Raw genomic sequence first — 20,925 nt, forward strand, 5'->3', positions numbered from 1 at the left:
AGACACAGAGCCACAGAGAATAAAACTGGGAGGCTGAGTGTAACTCTAACAGCCATTTTGTATATGTAAAATAACATGTATATAACATGTTTTGGTACATTTTTTAGTGCTTAGAATTATATGGAAACAGTCACTGTTTTTTATGGTTCATGTTAATATAGAAATTCAATTTGTATTGCTATTGTGACACCTGTTGGCAACCTTTTGGGTTAGGACAGCATTTAAAGGGTTAAACCTAAGATGACAGCAATGTAGACAATTGGAACAGGTGTTTAAGCCTGAATAGAAGATGCCAAGGAGTTACAGTTTTCAACCTCAGTTTTCAACCACCATAACAAAACAAACAAAATGTATCATCCTGGAACTGTGTGACAACCCGAACAAATATTTGTGGGCAATAAATATAATTAACTGCAACTCTCAATGGGGAAATGCATTGAAACCAACCCTGTAAAGGCATCTGTAGAAGTGGCCTAGTTAAAATGTTGGGACATTGTTTAAAGCAACTACAGTACCACTCTTCAGTCCATAACAAATAACAACTTTAGCATTGCTGGATGTGCTCCTAATGCGAGTCAGCCCTGTTCACTGTTTATATGCATTATATGAACAACATTCTGGGTTAGATTTATCAATGATCCATTACTATGCTAATATTATTTGCATAATATTAAAACATACAGCGACTTCATTAGTTAGGGCGACAATAGATATTGACGCTCCTATCCTTCAAATTGTATTTTTGTTTGAACTCCAACAGTGGTATTGCTGAGAGGGATTGTTTACCCATTGTGTGCTTCAAAGTGCAACATGCAACCATTGCACATTATATCCATAAGGAAACAACCAAATGCTCAAAAACAGACATACAGTCAGGTCCATAATTATTGGCAACCTTGTGTGACGATCGTCCTGGAAAGAAGGTGACCAAAACGCAGCGTGGTAAGTGTTCAATGTAATTTAATAAAATAACCTGAACACTGAAACAACAAAAACAACAAAGAGAGTGAACGAAACGAAACAGTTCTGTCTGGTGCAACAACACAAAACAGAAAACACCTACCCACAATACACAGGTGGGAAAAGACGACCTAAGTATGGTTCTCAATCAGAGACAACGATAGATAGCTGCCTCTGATTGAGAACCACAACCGGCCAAACACATAGAAATAAACAACATAGAACAAAAACATAGAATTCCCACCCCAACTCACGCCCTGACCAACCCAAAATAGAGACATAAAAAGGATCTCTAAGGTCAGGGCGTGACAGTACCCCCCCCCCAAAGGTGCGGACTCCGGCCGCAAAACCTAAACCTATAGGGGAGGGTCTGGGTGGGCATCTATCCGCGGTGGCAGCTCTGGTGCGGGACGTGGACCCCGCTCCACCTGGCCCACTTATGTGGCGCCTCTGGAGCGGGGGAACCTCGCCGCTGACCCCGGACTGGGGACCCTCGCAGCGGGCCCCGGACAGGAGGGCGACTCTGGCAGCTCGGGACAGGAGGGCGACTCTGGCAGCTCCGGACAGGAGGGCGACTCTGGCGGCTCCGGACAGGAGGGAGGCTCTGGCGGCTCCGGACAGTAGGGAGACTCTGGCGGCTCCGGACAGTAGGGAGACTCTGGCGGCTCCGGACAGGAGGGAGACTCTGGCGGCTCCGGACAGGAGGGAGACTCTGGCGGCTCCGGACAGGAGGGAGACTCTGGCGGCTCCGGACTGGGGATCGTCGCTGGAGGCTCCGGACTGGGGATCGTCTCTGGAGGCTCCGGACTGGGGATCGTCTCTGGAGGCTCCGGACTGAAGGGCGTCACTGGAGTGGAGAGACAAACAGGAGGCTTCGTGCCATGGATCATCACTGGAGGCTTCTTGCCATGGATCATCACTGGAGGCTTCTTGCCATGGATCATCACTGGAGGCTTCGTGCCATGGATCATCATTGGAGGCTTCGTGCCATGGATCATCACTGGAGGCTTCTTACCATGGATCATCACTGGAGGCTTCGTGCCATGGATCATCACTGGAGGCTTCTTGCCATGGATCATCACTGGAGGCTTCGTGCCATGGATCATCACTGGAGGCTTAGTGCCATGGATCATCACTGGAGGTTTCATGCCATGGATCATCACTGGAGGCTTCGTGCCATGGATCATCACTGGAGGCTTCTTGCCATGGATCATCACTGGAGGATTCGTGCCATGGATCATCACTGGAGGCTTCGTGCCATGGATCATCACTGGAGTGGAGAGACACACAGGAGGCCTGGCTCTGGGAGAAGGCACAGGACTCACCAGGCTGGGGAGACATGCAGGAGGCCTTGTCCTTGGCCGAGGCACCGGATACACTGGGCCGTGGAGGCGCACTGGAGGTCTCGAGCTAAGAGCCTGCACAACCCGTCCTGGCTGGATGGTGATTTTGGCCCTGCACGTGCGGGGCGCAGGCACAGGACGCACTGGAGACACAGTGCGCAGAGCCGGCGCAGGATTACCCGGCCGAGGAGACGCACTGGAGGCCTGGAGAGCAGGGCTGGCACACTCCGTCCTGGCTCGATGCCCACTCTAGCCCGGCCGATGCGAGGAGCTGGGATATAGCGCACCGGGCTAAGAACACGTACTGGAGACACCGTGCGCTCCACCGCATAACACGGTGCCTGACCAGTACTACGCCTGCCACGGTAAGCACGGGGAGTTGGCTCAGGTCTCCTACCTGACTCCGCCAATCTCCTCGTGTGCACCCCCCCAAAAGAATTCTGGGGCTGCCTCTCATGCACGTTTCCTCTAGCCAACTCCTCGTAGCGTCGCCGCTCCGCTCTAGCTGCCTCCAGCTCCTCTTTAGGACGGCGATACTCTCCCGGCTGTGCCCAGGGTCCCTTGCCGTCCAGGATTTCCTCCCATGTCCAGGAGTCCATTCCCACGCTGCTTGGTCCTTTGGTGGTGGGTAGTTCTGTAACGGCCGTCTGAAGAAGAAGGTGACCAAAGCGCAGCGTGGTAAGTGTTTTCTGTCTTTGTGTCTAGAACTGTTTCGTGTTGGTCTATTTTTGTTATTTTGTCTTAGTGTTCTGAGTTAAAATAAATATGATGAACACTTACCACACTGCGCTTTGGTCACCTTCTTCTTCAGACGGCCGTTACACCTTGATAAAGATGAGCAAAAACGACTGTACAAAATAAATAATACAAATACATAGCTACTGTATGCTCCCCCAAAATTTGAAATTATATTATTTTATACTAATAAAAATTGATTTTGTTTAAAAAGTAATACAATAATAAGATAGGGCAAAAAAATATTGGCACCCCTGTTTTCTATACACTATCACCCTTCCCTTGCGAGGATAATGACACAGAGCCTTTCTCTAAAATGTTTATGAGATTGGTGAACATTGGGAGGGATATTCTACCATTCCTCAATAAAGAAAATGTCCAGATCCTTGATATACTTCGTCAGCTCTTATGGACTGCCCTCTTCAATTCAAAATGGAAAACGCATCATACTGTGACACTTAGTTCTATATCTTGAAAACTTGATTGCTGACATGAAAACAATTTGGGACTATACTGTATCAACAGTGGACTAATGAAACAAATACCAAAAGATAGTTTTTGAGAGGTAGTTTCCTTTAAAAGCTGCTCAATGTAACATGCCAGAGGAGTTAGCTAGGGCTCCGAGGCAAGTAAAAATACCCTAAAGTACTACTTAAGTCGTTTTGTAGGGTATCTGTACTTTACTATTTATGTTTTTGACAACTTTTACTTTAACTTCACTACATTCCTAAAGAAAATATTACTCCAAACATTTTCCCTGACAACCAAAAGTGCTCATTACATTTTGAATGCTTAGCAGGACAGGAAAATTGTCAAATTTACGCACTTATCAAGAGAACACCTGGTCATCCCTACTGCCTCTGGCCTGGATGACTCACTAAACACATATGCATGTCTGAGTTTTGGAGTGTGCCCCTGGCTATCTGTAAATGTTTTAAACAAGAAAATGGTGCTGTCTGCTTTGCTTAATATAAGGAATGTTTAATTATTTATACATTTACTTTTGATATTTAAGTATATTTGAGCAATTAGAGTACATTTACTTTTGATACTTAAGTATATTTAAAACCAAATACTTTTAGACTTTTACTCCAGTAGTATTTTACTGGCTGATTTTCACTTTTACTTGAGCAACTTTCTATTAAGGTATCTATACTTTTATACACTGCTCAAAAAAATAAAGGGAACACTTAAACAACACAATGTAACTCCAAGTCAATCACACTTCTGTGAAATCAAACTGTCCACTTAGGAAGCAACACTGATTGACAATAAATTTCACATGCTGTTGTGGAAATTATAGGCAATTAGCAAGACACCCCCAATAAAGGAGTGGTTCTGCAGGTGGTGACCACAGACCACTTCTCAGTTCCTATGGTTCCTGGCTGATGTTTTGGTCACTTTTGAATGCTGGCGGTGCTTTCACTCTAGTGGTAGCATGAGACGGAGTCTACAACCCACACAAGTGGCTCAGGTAGTGCAGCTCATCCAGTACATCAGGAGACGTGGAGGATGCCGTAGGAGGGCAACAACCCAGCAGCAGGACCGCTACCTCTGCCTTTGTGCAAGGAGGAGCACTGCCAGAGCCCTGCAAAATGACCTCCAGCAGGCCTCCTGATGTACTGGCTTGTCTCCTGGTAGCGCCTCCATGCTCTGGACACTACGCTGACAGACACAGCAAACCTTCTTGCCACAGCTTGCATTGATGTGCCATCCTGGATGAGCTGCACTACCTGAGCCACTTGTGTAGGTTGTAGACTCCGTCTCATGCTACCACTAGAGTGAAAGCACCGCCAGCATTCAAAAGTGACCAAAACATCAGCCCGGAAGCATAGGAACTGAGAAGTGGTCTGTGGTCACCACCTGCAGAATCACTCCTTTATTGGGGGTGTCTTGCTAATTGCCTATAATTTCCACCTTTTGTCTATTCCATTTGCACAACAGCATGTGAAATTTATTGTCAATCAGTGTTGCTTCCTAAGTGGACAGTTTGATTTCACAGAAGTGTGATTGACTTGGAGTTACATTGTGTTAAGTGTTCCCTTTATTTTTTTGAGCAGTGTAGATAGTATAAAGTACACAATGTACTGTGTAGGCTGGATAATATTAACTGTATAAACTGTCTGTTTGTAAAATGTTACATGAACTGAAGTTGTTCAAAATAGTAATGTTTGATTGTCTTTGAAGGTAAAACTAGCTGGCATTTAAAATAGCGTGGCTTCGATTGAATGCAGCTAAACAATCAACACAAAATGCCTGAAGTCGATATGTGGGTGTAATGAGGGAGTCCGGCTCTAATCTATTGTATCTGTCAATTTGACAATTTGATTACAAATATAGAATTTAAATTTGCTCTCTGACTGCCAACAGCTTTCCCAAGTGCCGAATCATCATTGTCTTATGAAGAAGAAAACAAATGATAACAATATACTGCATTGTTGATGACGATCCAACGTACAAGTACTGCCGTGGAGAATCCGGATGAGGAAACGATCAAGGGAACTGGCGTGGGAGTGTGCGAGGGGAAGGGTCGGTGAGTGTGGGAGTTTGTCACTCACGTCTGACATGAGATGTCGGCGGTCGTGGTGCATGCAGCATTGCTCTTGACAAAGAGGTTCGACACCTGTCAAAGTAGTGCTCTACTTATAACTCCCTGATGGTGCTGCAGTGCTGTGATATTTTTAAGAGAATATATTGCCTTGGCAGTAGCTACAATATCTTATCCCAACTCAGTATAACACTGGAATACTGGCAAAGACCAGGATAACACAAATACTTATCCTCTTTAATGTTAATTACAACCTCTGAGTCTAATTAATGAAATGACTGAGGTGGCTGATGTATTTAATCAAACTATAATTAACATGGTAATACTGAAGAGGTGGAGCCAACTCCACGCGCATGGCTACCTGCAGAACGATTCAGCTCAGTTGAGAGAAGCACTTTGAAAGCCAGGCAAGTTTCAAAGCAAGCCTGCTCCAAGTGTCTGACAGGCATAGAAAAGTAAGATCAGGAGTTTGAAATTCAATCACCTGGGATAATGATCAGTACATGCTGCAAGTGACTTAGAATAGATTCTGGAACAGTTAATGTCTTATCTAATAATCAAGATTTGTATGTAAAATAAATGAAAACAATCACATTCTGGGTAATTACAGTGCCTTCAGAAGGTATTCACACCACTTGACTTTTCCCACATTTTGTCGTGTTACAGACTGAATTTAAAATTGATTAAATTGAGATGTTTTGTCAGTTGCCTACACAACAATGTTTTTATTAATACAAAATGAAAGGCTGAAATGTCTTGAGTCAATAGGTATTCAACCGCTTTGTTATGGCAAGTCACATAATAAGTTGCATGGACTCACTCTATGTGAAATACTAGTGTTTAACATTTTTTTTAATGATTAGCTCATCTCTGTACTCCACACATACAATTACCTGTAAGGTTCCTCAGTCGAGCAGTGAATTTCAAACAGAGATTCAACTAGAAAGACCAGGGAGGTTTTCCAATGCCTCGCAAAGTGTATATGGGTGATAAAAAAAAAAGCATTAAACATTGAATATCCCTTTGAGCATGGGGAATTCATTATTAATTACTCTTTGGATGGTGTATCAATACACCCAGTCACTACAAAGATACAGGCATCCTTCCAAACTCAGTTGCCGGAGAGGAAGGAAACCGCTCAGGGATTTCACCATGTGGCCAATGGTGACTTTTAAACAGTTACAGAGTTTAATGGCTGTGGTAGGAGAAAACTGAGGATGGATCAAAAACATTGCAGTTATTCCAAAATACTAACCTAAATAACAGAGTGAAAATAAGGAAGCCTGTACAGAATAAAAATATTCCAAAACATGCATCCTGTTTGCAACAAGGCACTAAAGTAATACTGAAAAATAAAATGGCAAAGCAATTCACTTTTTGTCCGGAATACAAAAGTGTTATGTTTGGGGCAAATCAAATACAACACATTACTGAGCACCACATTTCAAAAACATGTTTTCACTTTGTCATTATTGGGTATTGTGCGTAGTAGGCTGAAACAAAACATCTATGTAATCCGTTTTGAATTCAGGCTGTAACACAACAAAATGTAGAATAAGTCAAGGCACTGTATGTTGGTGTAATGTCAAAGTCATTTCATTCCTTGTGAACTCATTTCTGTTTTGTAAATTCTTAAGCATTATGGTTAAATATCAACCGAACTGAAGCAACCACTGTGATAGAAGGATGGAACCCAGGACTTCATGTTCCAGTACTTACATTGACCACACCACAATCTCCCTACATTAGGAGGGAAATCGTTTCAAAGATAAAAAGTACACCTCACCTTATATAGCCATGTGTGGCTAGATTTAGTGCACAGTCCAATTAACCTCCCAACTTTGAGGGATAATAAAAAAATCTCTACCAAACGTTACATATCAACAATAAACGTATGTCCTGGCGCAACACATCTCAGCCAACCCATTTCATCCTACTACTTTACCATTCAAAGTGAGCTTAACTCATGCTGGTAAGAAAACCTACGGTGCAGCAGAAATGGCATCCTGCTAAGTTTAAAGGATCATTGGAAGCCATGTGGGAACATGAATTTCATCCTCACCGAGCAAGATAGTAGGCAGGGGCGTGTACCAATTTAGTAGGCAAGTCAATTAAGCCAATTTGACATATAAGGCCATGGTAATGCTGTTCCTGCGTAAAAATATTAATGAGCAATTGGAAACTGAAAAGGCTGTTCTGGAGTCAGAAACTGAATCGTGCAGACATTGATTATTCAAATGAGTCTCAGTGGGTGCATATCTGTGCGGCTCAAAGTATAACTCCATGTAACGGAGGTGTCACATTAGATATACAACGAAAGAATCCTGCCTATTTATCAAATGCATAGAAAAGCTCCTGAGCTTTTCTTGGCTGTGACACATTGTAAACACCAGATTTTGCAGTATCTAATACTCCGTAACAGGTGGGGCATGAAGTGGCATGTTCCTCTTTTATTGCTGGGGGGCAATGAAATTAAATGGTGAATAGTGCACCTGTCACACTAAATAAGCGTTGTTAGCGTTACTTGCCACCTGTCATCTCGACTGACGTTCAGCTTTTACCACAACATCCCTGCTCTGTATGCTAGTGCTATCTTTAATCTTGTGCACCCAGAACTAAAATCTTCCAGAATTGCGGCAGATGCTCGATTAAGTTCGGGAGGGAAGATGTGTTATAAAATATACTAAGGAGACGAGCGATGTCTCCGCGCCACTAATCAGAAAATCTTAGCCAGTTTCGGGCAAGTCTATTGGCCAAATGTCCCACACCCTTACTACATTTGAAAGATGCTAAGACCTACGAAATCGGGAGTTGTCGGAATGATCAGTGACCCAAAAAATCTGTATACCGGAACAAGGTTCCTCGTTAGTCGCTGCATCCCACAGTCTTTTGGCAGACGCCACTACCATTTACGTTATGTGCATCTGTCCACAAGAGATTATCTTAGAAAAATGCTGGACTATGTAGCTAGCATCCATACAATTCCCAAGACCTGTATGTGCCTTTGATCTAAACTGGGCACTTAGTTAGACAGGCACATTGTGGAATAATCAGTCATGCTGTAATTATTATGGTCGATGCAAATTCAAGTGAAATGGGACATTATCCTTCTGTTGGGTTTGTTTTCCTTCAACACACATGACAGCAACAATGACAGTGAGGCCTTTAATATGTGACTTAACGCCTGTCAAGTGAGCAGTGCAGTCATGGAAGGTGAATAGCAACTCTCCCAGTTTTTTTATTGTATTGCTTCAACCGAGCGAGAGGCTAGCAGGCACTAATTACACAGTTATGATGTCAGACACAGCTAATAGTTAGTAGACAGAGAGAGAGCTCCATCGCAATGTGATGGATAGCAGTGGCGTGCCGTGGGCCTGGGGCCTGGGCCTTCAGTTAGGTACTACACAGTCCCACCCGAATTAATCCACCTCTTATTACCATCATTATGATGCCATGGCTCTAGACACTATACATTTAGACAGAAACGCAGTATAACCAGGCGTTGCGTCACCTTGAAATTGACAAATTGACATTTTTGTGTTTATGTGACAAACAGTGTTTACCCAAAAACATGACACAATCAATGAGTCTTTGCAATATTTCCCTTCACCTTTTCATTGTGCAGCACCGTTGCCCTGCGCGCTTGTTAGTTGAGCTGTAGATCCATTCCGGTGTCCCCAAAAGTTTTCAAAAGCACAATTGCTTGTAAGTGCCCAGCCGTACTTTGGTGTCTCGTTGCTGCCTTGGTTAGACAACTCAAGTGTGCAAAGCCAGTGTGGCTCCAAACACCAAATCGATCACTTGCAAATAATAGGCATTCCCAGCAGTACAGTTTGCAGTGCTTCTCGGAGCCTGTGAGCCATTGACAGCGCTCGTAGTTGAAACTTTGAAAGTGGCTTTGATGGGTTACAGCAGCGCTATCTGTGGAGCGAACCAGTAAAACCCGATGTCTGTTCAATCCGACGTCTGTTGCGGCCATAAACAATTGACAGCGAAGCAGCCTTGGTGGAAGTTAGGGCATTCATCATTCCTGCGCTACACGGAGCAGAGCTGTTGTGTGACAGGCTTTGTGGCGGGCTTTGTGGCGTCGGGCGACCTCTCCTTACAATGTCTAACTTTTCTTGAAAAGTTCATCTTGAGAATGGCGTTATAATTATATCCTCGACCAAATCGATATCTTCTCCTCCTTCCGCCATTGTGGGTTGAAAAAACAGCTTAGGTAGTACGCAAATTAATTTGTTTATCAAATTCAGTTTCCTAGATCTGCATAGACCTGCCCATAGGACCTGCCTCTCAATATTGGTAATCCAATCAAAAGACGTGCACGGACTACGCCTGCTAGCTGGCTCCTGTGTAACACTGGAGCCAGCTAGCAGGCGTACAATAGCCAACTCTAAAGCTGATTGGTTGACACTAAATTTGAATTTCCATTCACTATAAGCTACAAGCGCCCGCACTGTTGATTCTGAAGGCCTGAGGGCAGATTTTAGACCCCTGGCAACACATGATGGCTGAATATGATTGGATAAAAGATCTAACATAAAGACCAGCCCTCCAAATCTCAACCTGGGACTGGAAGCAGTGCAACCAAGAGGAAAGCTATGAAATGAAGAGTATAACTCTTACTCTGGGGAATAATTTAATACATATTTGTGGGAAAATATATTTAAAAAAATAAAAAAATAAAAAAAAGTTTAGGCCAGCAGAGAAGGCCTTGCAGGCCCTGACGGCCCACCACTGATGGATAGAAACACATGGGGAAATACTATGCTTGTGTTTCACCATGCTCACAGTATCTTAGCCCTTTTTTCCATGGCAATCACGACAGGGCCCAGGACCCCCTCTCTCTGTCTCACCATCGATCGCCCATTTGATGGCTCTGATTGTAACGCCAGCCCCCTCTCTGCCTATCACTCATTTTAATCATGCCTACGCAGGCATACCACTACGGATGCCTGTCATGTAGCGCACCAGCAGACGCTAATTTCGCCCAGGTACATAAAACCCCAGTAATTAAGCGGTCTCAGAATTGATGAGAAAAGATGTGTAAGATGTCAAGAAGCTTCTCATTCCAATGAAGGGGGTATGGTATAGAAGATTAGTGGGAGGTCTACACGAAACCCAGCACCAAAGGGGTTTGAAACAAGGACACTACTTGTACTTAAACTTGGGAGCAATTTTTTTCACCGCTCAGGGGAGTATGTACAGCTGACATGGCATTGTCCCTCCACAGTTAATGAATAAGCATTTAACACACAATAAAGAAACAGGATTCAGATTAGAGTGCCTACAGCTACCACAGTCGCTTCCACATACAGTTCAGCTCCGAGTACATCTGGGAACAATAGCTGACTGGCTGACTGTTCTCTAGTGTGCACAGAGGGAGGACATCCAATCAACTCCTGTACTGGAGCTGCTCCTTTATATACAGTCAGTGTGAAAGTCATTTTAATGAATTTTAGTGACATTTATTTGACTTTTTGGTGCCCTGCACGCACAGTTTGTCCCAAAAGCATCTCTCGTCAGAGCAAAATAAGCCAGGTAATTTGGTTTAAATTCCCATTGAGGCTGGTGTCGTCATAATGGGGATGCCTCTTTAGGTTGATATTACATTTTCTCACTCACCTTCCTAATGAAAACGAATACATACAAATGTGCCCTCGGATTGAAGGAAATAGAGGGTTTCATTTCACACTCTTCTGACAATGTAAGAATTCATGTTCATAGTAGTGATGCGTATCTCTCCATGAGGATGCTAATGAACACCTTTAGTTTTGTAACTTTAAACACAGGTGATCATATCTATTTGTGCATTCATCTTATGATGGATAATGGTCCCAAATAGTGCTAATGAGAGACATGAGAAGACTCTCCGATGTGCTTGGATGACAAATTGCTCGACAAGAATTGTGATGCTCCTAACAACTCTGTTGGCAACTAGTCCCACGGAGCCATATACACGATTCAATTAGGCCCCATTAATCTTCTAACAGAACATAATTAAACAATTAATCACAACCTTACGCGGACATGACTATGTAGCCTCCCCCTTGATATTCTTGTCTTCAAGGAGTCTTTCAAGCCCAATTAATCAATTCCACTAAGTACGCTGCACCGGTGGAAAAACCAAGGTGTGGATGGAGACAAAGAGTACTGACGAGATAAGAAAATAACTGTTGATGTGTGAACATAGGAAACGTTCTGCCTAGCCCTCTTTACTTAATTGCAAGTTACTAATATACTGTAGCTGTTTATTCCTATGATAAGTTTGGTATTCATCTGGGTAAAAAGGTAAAACCTCAGTAATCTCGAACTAGGTCATTCCGAGGCAATCCAGTGTGAATGTGGCATAATTCGATTTTCAACACAGGCATGTGCAATCAATACTGTAGTGAGTTATTGAAGAGTGCACAATGAATAAAGTGTAAGTGTAAGATGCTATGCATGATGTCAGAGCTCTGGCTCTGTGCTGCACAGCGCTGTATGAAGCGCAGAAAAGACAATGCCCCATCCATCCCGCTAATTGGGCAAAAAATGTTCTTGTCTGAGTGAGGGAAACGCGGAAAGATGAGATGTTGAAGATTATAATAAATACCTCTTTGATCTCATACAAGCAAGCCAAAACACCGGTGAGTCCAAATGAACAAGCTTCAAATCATGCCCACCTGACCCAGATTGCGATTTATAATGGACCGTTTTTGGATTGCGTAAGCAACAACAGTAATTGTCTGTTGGCAGGGATGCAGGGTTGAGTTCCAAACAAAACAACCACAAGTATTGCTTGCTCTAATTCCTCAGTGGCACAGCTCGGAGAGCTCCAAAAAGTACTTTATAGTTCAAAACTCTTCTTTGAGTCATAAAAGTGCATTGAAATTAATTAAGACTCTGCACACATTGGAGAGATGTGTGGCACTTGGAGACAGCAGTTAGTCCTCTCACTCAAGGAGTAGTCTTTATTATGTTACTGAATGTATCCAGAGTATTTTCAGATTTCGTTATCAATAAATGCAGTGAAAAGTACAGTAAATGTAAAATGCACATAACATCGACAGTGTAATGTTTGGATTCAGACTGTCAGGTGAACTGTTGTGTATATGCCTTTGGTCTAATAATTTTCCCATTATCTCCAAAATGTTTCCTTTCAATTGCTACTGTAGCATGGTTACATATTGACCAATATGGCCAAGCTTTAAATGACGTTCAGCTAATAAAGGCTTCATAAAGCCTTCTTAAGCACTACATAAATGTGCTACAAAGCATCCATAACTGTATTTCATGCTTTATAAAGGGTTAATAAATGTGGTTTTAACTGTGTGCCATAATCACCAATATCAAATGTGACATAACCCACTATGTCGAATATGATATAAACATGTGCTTCATAAAGGGTGACATGGTGTGTTGAAGGTTAACATATGCTTTAAAGTGATGTCATGTTAGTCACATAACACCTAATCTCATTCCCAGACACTTCCGCCCCAAATGTGCAGTAGGTCTGGTGAACCAACGCATCAATCTTGGCCTTCAAGAAGATAAATTGTGGAAATGAGCAGGGTTTAGCAAATATATGACTGTTTGACTGTGTTGGGTAGTGACGATGACAAATACTTTACTCAGTAAGGTCACTCCTATAGAATTCCATGGTCACTATCACTAAGGCCAACTTCAAATGGCCTATATGTGCTGTGTCTGCAATAGCCGCGGACGATTTTACACCAAGAAACACTTACCTCAATCAAAGTCCCCAACCTAAATACATTGACAGTGTACTTTTCTGGAAGTTACATGTTCCTCAGTACCAGTGGTGTAAAGTACTTAAGTAGTTTTTTGGGGTATCTGTACTTTACTATTTATATTTTTGACTTTGACTTTTACTTCACTACATTCCTAAATAAAATAATGTACTTTTTACTCCATACATTTACCCTGACAACCAAAAGTACTCGTGACATTTTAACAGGAAAATGGTGCAATTCATGCTGTTTAAAAAATAAATATATTTCACCTTTATTTAACCAGGTAGGCAAGTTGAGAACAAGTTCTCATTTACAATTGCGAACTGGCCAAGATAAAGCAAAGCAGTTCGACACATACAACAACACAGAGTTACACATGGAGTAAAACAAACATAGTCAATAATACAGTAGAAAAATAAGTCTATATACAATGTGAGCAAGTGAGGTGAGATAAGGGAGGTGAAGGCAAAAAAGGGCCATGGTGGCGAAGTAAATACAATATAACAAGTAAAACACTGGAATGGTAGATTTGCAGTGTTAGAATGTGCAAAGTAGAGATATAAATAATGGGGTGCAAAGGAGCAAAATAAATAAATACAGTAGGGAAAGAAGTAGTTGTTTGGGCTAAATTATAGATGGGCTATGTACAGGTGCAGTAATCTGTGAGCTGCTCTGACAGCTGGTGCTTAAAGCTAGTGAGCTAGTGATATCACTTATCAAGATAACATCCCTGGTCATCCCTACTGCCTCTGATCTGGCGAACTCACTAAACAAAAAAGCTTCAATTACAAATTAATGTCTGAATGTTGGTGTGCCCCTGGCTATCCGTAAATAATAAATTAATAAATAAACATTTGTGCTGTCTTGTTTGCATAATATAACGAATTTTAAATGATTAATACTTTTACTTTGATACTTAAGTATATTTAAAACTATATACTTTTAGATTTTTACTCAAGTAGTATGTTACTGGGTGACTCACTTTTACTTGTCATTTTCTATTAAAGTATCATTACTTTTACTCAAGTATGACATTTTAGTACAACTACACAGTACACACTGTACTTTCTATGAAGTCAGACACATTTGGTCATTTATAACACATACAGTGCATTCGGAAGGGGATTTAGGCCCCTTGAATTTTTCCAATTATGTTACTTACAGCCTTACTCAAAAATGTATTTAATTATTGTAACGAACGTCTACTTCGTCCTCCTCCTCAGACGAGGAGAGGCGAGAAGGATCAGAAGACCAATATGCAGCGTGGTAGTTTGAAGACATAATGATTTATTTAACAGAACCGAAAAACACGATGAACACTTGATAAATTACAAAACAACAAAACGACGTAGACAGACCTGAACTGGAGCACTTACATAAACACGAAGAACGCACGAACAGGAACAGACTACATAAACGAACGACAAAACGAAACAGTCCCGTGTGGTAAAACATACAGACACAGGAGACAACCACCCACAACAAACAATGTGAAACAACCTACCTTAATATGGCTCTCAATCAGAGGAAACGTAAACCACCTGCCTCTAATTGAGAACCATATCAGGTAACCCATTAACCAACATAGATACACATAACATAGAATGCCCACCCCAACTCACGCCCTGACCGACTAAACACATACAAAACAACAGAAAACAGGTCAGGAACGTGACAATTATCTTTTCCCCTCATCAATCTACACAATACCACATAATGACAATGCAAAAACAGGTATCTAGAAATGTTGCAAATTCATAGAAAAAAAATGAAATATCAGATCTTACATAAGTATTCAGACCCTTTATTCAGTACTTTGTTGAAGCACTTCTGGCACCAATTACATCCTCGAGTCTCCTTGGGTATGACGCTACAATTTAATTTAATTTAACTAGGCAAGTCAGTTGAGAACAAATTCTTATTTACAATCACAGCCTATGAACATTGTGTTAACTGCCTTGTTCAGGGGCAGAACGACATATTTTAACCTGTCAGCTCGGGGATTAGATCTAGCAACCTTTCGGTTACTGGCCCAACGCTTTAACCCCTAGGCTACCTGCCGCCCCGAGCTTGGCACACCTGTATTTGGGGATTTTCTCCCATTCATCTCTGCAGATCCTCTCAAGCTCTGTCAGGTTGGATGGGGAGCGTCGCTGAACAGCTATTTTCAGGTCTCTCCAGAGATGTTCGATCGGGTTCAAGTCCGGACTCTGGATGGGCCAGTCAAGGACATTCAGAAACTTGTCCCGAAGCCACTCCTGCATTGCCTTGGCTGTGTTCTTAGGGTCTTTGTCCTGTTGGAAGGTGAACCTTCGCCCCAGTCTGAGGTCTTGAGTGCTGTCGAGCAGGTTTTCATCAAGGATCTGTACTTTGCTCTGTTCATCTTTCCCTCAATCTTGACTAGTCTCCCACTCCCTCAATCTCTGAAAAATATCCCACAGCATGATGCTGCCACCACCATGCTTCACCGTACTTGACGATCGGTGCCAGGTTTCTTGCAGACGTGACGCTTGGCATTCAGGCCAAAGAGTTCAATCTTGGTTTCATCAGACCAGAGAATCTTTAGGTGCCTTTTGGCAAACTCCAAGCAGGCTGTCATGTGCCCTTTACTGAGTAGTGGATTCCGTCTGGCCACTCTACCATAAAGGCCTGATTGGTGGAGTGCTGCAGAGATGGTTGTCCTTCTGGAAGGTTCTTCCATCTCCACAGAGGAAATCTGGAGCTCTATCAGAGTGACCATCGGGTTCTTGGTCAACTCCCTGGCCGTTCTACGAAGAGTCTTGGTAGTTCCAAAATTCTTCCATTTAAGAATGATGGAAGCCACTGTGTTCTTGGGCACCTTCAATGCTGCAGAATTGTTTTGGTAGCCTTCCCCAGATCTGTGCCTCAACACAATCCTGTCTCTGAGCTCTACGGACAATTCCTTTGACCTCATGGCTTGGTTTTTGCTCTGACATACACTGTTATCTGTTGGACCTTATATACACAGGTGTGTGCCTTTCCAAATCATGTCCAATCAATTAATTTACCACAGGTGGACGCCAATCAAGTTGTAGAAAAATCTGAAAGATGATCAATGGAAACAGGATGCACCTGAGCTCAATTTCGAGTGTCATAGCAAAGGGTCTGAATACTCATGTAAATAAGTTATTTGGTAAATGTGCTTTGTGATAATGGGGTATTGTGTGTATATTGATGAAGACATTTTTTAATAAGGCTGTAAGGTAACAAAATGTGGAAAAAGTCAAGGGGTCTGAATACTTGTACATAAATGCCTTGAATTATATGATACAAGACTTACTATAACGTCAGACACTTTTGGTCATTCATAACACATACATTAAGGCTTAATGATGTGAACACAAATGTATTAACACATAGGGAATTATCACTAACAGCTAAAACATTATAGACATGTTTAAAAAGTACATTTCCTTTTATTTGTACATTTCTAAAACAATACAAATACTTTAAGTTTCAAAACGTTCAGCAATGTAATTACATTGAATGTTACACAGGGCTACGAATAGTGTAGCTTGTCCCTGAGCTGACGGACGAATGGTTCTTGCCTCTCTTCCTGCTGGAGGTACTGCATGTTGGTTCCAAACTTAAAAGTAACATCAAAGAAAGTTAGCAGGTCTGTTAGGAAATACCTTTGGTACATCATCTGGATAAGGGCATTTCTGTGCTGTGCCAGAAACTCTAAATGGGAAGATAGGAAACTCCATTCATTTTGTATTATTATATTCCTCATCATTTACAAATCTCATGACGTGACTGAGACATGGATGTATCTAGGGGATTTGTATTTACCTAGCTACATTTCGGGTGAGACATCACCAAAATTATTTTAGATACAGTATGTAATCTAACTCAACAATTAGCTTACTACTACAAACTAATTTCAATTACAAAGAATAAAGCTTAATCTCTGAAGGATCCCCTCCTTTTACAATTTTTTTGTCTAAAATGACATACCCAAATCTAACTGCCTGTAGCTCAGGCCCGGAAGCAAGGATATGCATATTCTTGGTACCATTTGAAACTAAACATTTTGAAGTTTGTGGAAATGGGAAAGGAATGTAGGAGAATATAACACATTAGATCTGGTAAAAGATAATACAAAGGAAAAAACTACTGTTTTTTGTATTTTTTTTGTACCATCATCTTTGAAATGCAAGAGAAAGGCAATAATGTATTATTCCAGCCCAGCTGCAATTAAGATTTTGGCTGCAATTAAGATTGCATTTCTGTTAAAAATGTTGCATGAAGACATCCGTAATGTGACTAATTTGTTTATTATTACTAACTTTTCATGTTCAAAACTGTGCACTCTCCTCAAACAATAGCATGGTATTCTTTCACTGTAATAGCTACTGTAAATTGGACAGTGCTGTTAGATTAACAAGAATGTAAGCTTTCTGCCAATATCAGATATGTCTATGTCCTGGGAAATGATCTTGTTACTTACAACCTCATGCTAATCACATTAGCCTTTGTTAGCTCAACCATCCCGTGGAAGGGACACAAATCCCAAAGAAGTTTTAACTTACTTGTTTCGCTGTCTGGTGGCAGCACAAGTGGGGCATTTGATTTGCAAACTCGTCAAAACATTAACAATGATTGACATTTGTATTACATTTGGGTTTTAAAACATATTTCAAGGACAAGTAAATGTTTACGTATTGGTGGTCCCGGGAATCGAACCCAATATCCCGGCATTGCAATGCTCTACCAAGATGCATGACAGGGTTATAAATGCTTTTTGAAGCCTCTATTTAATATGCTTTGTAAGGCCTTTATTAAGCAATGCTTATGCCACCCTTTTGAAAGCACAGGTTTATGTCACATTTGACATTGGTGGTTATATCACACATTTTCTACCACATTTATGAACCAATTATAAAGCATGACATAAGGTTATAGATGATGTGTAACACATCTATGTAGCGTTTATGGCTATATGAATGCTTTACGAAGCCTTTATAAACTGAACATCTATTTAATTATAGCGGGACCCACAATAGAAGGTAATTTATGATTGAGCCACCATATGCAGCATTTACCGTGAATGAAGTCTCCGCTAAGATGGGAACATTGCCTAGGGTTGAATGACGGGTTGAATAGAGCCATGACATTTTTATATCGCACGTGTCGTGTAAAACATAAATAACATATTGGATGCCTAAGTTGCAACCTATCACTTTCAGTTCCGAAGGGACGGGGGAAGGCACACAGACGATCTGCATAGGAATTAGAAAGTGAGTCACCTTCTATTCAACTGATGCATTGAACTCGAACAGACTTTTCTCCAGCAATTGATTTGATTGTGATTCATTACAATGTTTGGTTGAAATAACTCTCACCTACTACAAGAACACCATGCTTGCTATTGAATATTAATGTTGTGCTACTTCCACCCCAAAATAGATGTTAGCATGAGTGACCTATTCACTTATAATATCCCCATAACTTTGTGGTTCTCCCTAATGTATTTTGAGGCAGTTTTTATTCTGAGTCAAATTGTAGGTGGTAATACAATAGAACTGTAAAGTATCTGGCTTTGTAGTCCATTGTGAGACAATTATGCAGGTTCTCAAGGACTTCTTCCCCATAATGACAGTCTGCACTTCTGTGAAGCCTGGGAGTACTGTTGGAGCGGGAAACAGATTCTTCATGTGTTTCCATTCCCTGGCACATGTTCTGTTGAGGGAGCTTGGACAAGATGGCAGGGGGGAGAGAGGGAAGGGGAGGAAGTGGGGTGGTGAGGACGCCGGAAGCCTGCAAATGCCTGTCCGGGAATGGCGGATGGGTTCCGGAGTTCCGGTGGCTTGCGGCAAGGAGATATCAAAGGACCGGAATGGATCTGAATACTAATTTCTCAATCTGTCAGTCACTGGGCCAATCTGCCGCTACCACCACCACTCCCCACCTCCCCCTCTATCACCACCTTACGTACTTTCCTCTGTCTCTCTCTCTGGCCTGACAGGTAAGTCGTCGGAAGACCGTGGGACGAGGTGGTCGTAACATTTTCAAATCCGTCAATAACCTGAATGTCGAGGAGACCCCCAAAAAATTGCTCACGCCAGCCTTACAAATTCCCTTTTTACAGTAGTAATTATTCATCTTTATACGTGTCCAGACACCTGCATTGAGAAATTGTGAAGGTAGGTGAGATATGCCTTTCACTTTTTGACAGTCAGCCTGAAAACTGACTGCAAACCACTTCTATTGGGGTACTTGAGAAATTATAACTCTATCCCTCTGAAGGGAATGTTAAAGAGGTAGCTATTCCTCTTGTTGTTCTGGCACACAGCATAATCCACTCCAAGGCATGTCTGTTAGCCTACTGATGCTTAGCAAATGAGAGATACGGTATGTCAGGCAATGACAGTGATTTTCAGCACTATAAGTTTCCACCCACGCCCTGCAATCCAGACCCACAGCCTCGTGTCTTTGTGTCTGTGTATGGAGAGAGATGGGACCACAGGGTATGTATTCATATGTATGTGCATGTGGATGCGTGTAGAGGGGTGTGCAGTTTGGAGGCAGAACAAGCATATTCATTTCAGTAGATGACTGCTCCTCAGTACAGTGTGTATGCGTCTGAATGATAAGGGAGAGGTGTGTACGTGTTGGGAGTGCAGTGCGATGTTGGGCTGCCTTGTCCCCAAGGGTGAAATGGACCCAGCAATCCTCATACTCGCTCATTCACCGTCACAGCGATAAAAATAACACATCAACGTGCCGTAAACAGATGGCGCAAATCTTCCGCTCCAAACGAAGCACACTGCTGTCAACACTAAATTAGACTGAGACGGAAAACAATTAACCTGAACCTATGGAGGTCTCACAGAGAACACACAGTATTAAGGATAATGAAAATGAAATTCATTAATGTTCTTCTTTCATTGACATTTGTTTTGAGTGTTATTATTTGTGTCATTATCGCAAGCAAATGTTTTATTCATTTTTTTGGTAAAGGAAGTCATAATAACACCCAGTAAATGGCAATAGCAATTAATACATGTGAAAAACATTGTTATTGATGCATGACTCCAAGGTGTAGCACATATGCAGTTGATACGTCCTCTCTTATTTAGACGTCAAAGGGATCTTTCGGTCATCAGATCCTGTGTCACGCCCTGACCTTAGAGAACCTTTTTATGTCTCTATTTTGGTTTGGTCAGGGCGTGAGTTGGGGTGGGCATTCTATGTTTTGTGTTCTATGTTTTCTACTTCTTTGTGTTTGGCCGGGTGTGGTTCTCAATCAGAGGCAGCTGTCTATCGTTGTCTCTGATTGAGAACCATACTTAGGTAGCCTTTTCCCACCTGTGTTTGGTGGGTAGTTGTTTTCTGTTTTTGTGTCTGCACCAGACAGAACTGTTTTGCTTTCGTTCTCCTGTTTGTTGTTTTTGTTCGATTAGTTTTTTTTTTATTAAATCATGAACACTTTAAACGCTGCACCTTGGTCCACTCTTCCTTCAGCCCATGAGAAGCGTTACAGAACTACCCACCACCAAAGGACCAAGCCGCGTGGTAAAGAGGACTCCTGGACATGGGAGGAGATCCTGGAGGGTAAGGGACCCTGGAGGCAGGCTGG

This window comes from Salvelinus alpinus, chromosome 22 (assembly GCF_045679555.1).
Source record: "Salvelinus alpinus chromosome 22, SLU_Salpinus.1, whole genome shotgun sequence".
Classification (NCBI taxonomy): Eukaryota; Metazoa; Chordata; class Actinopteri; order Salmoniformes; family Salmonidae; genus Salvelinus; species Salvelinus alpinus.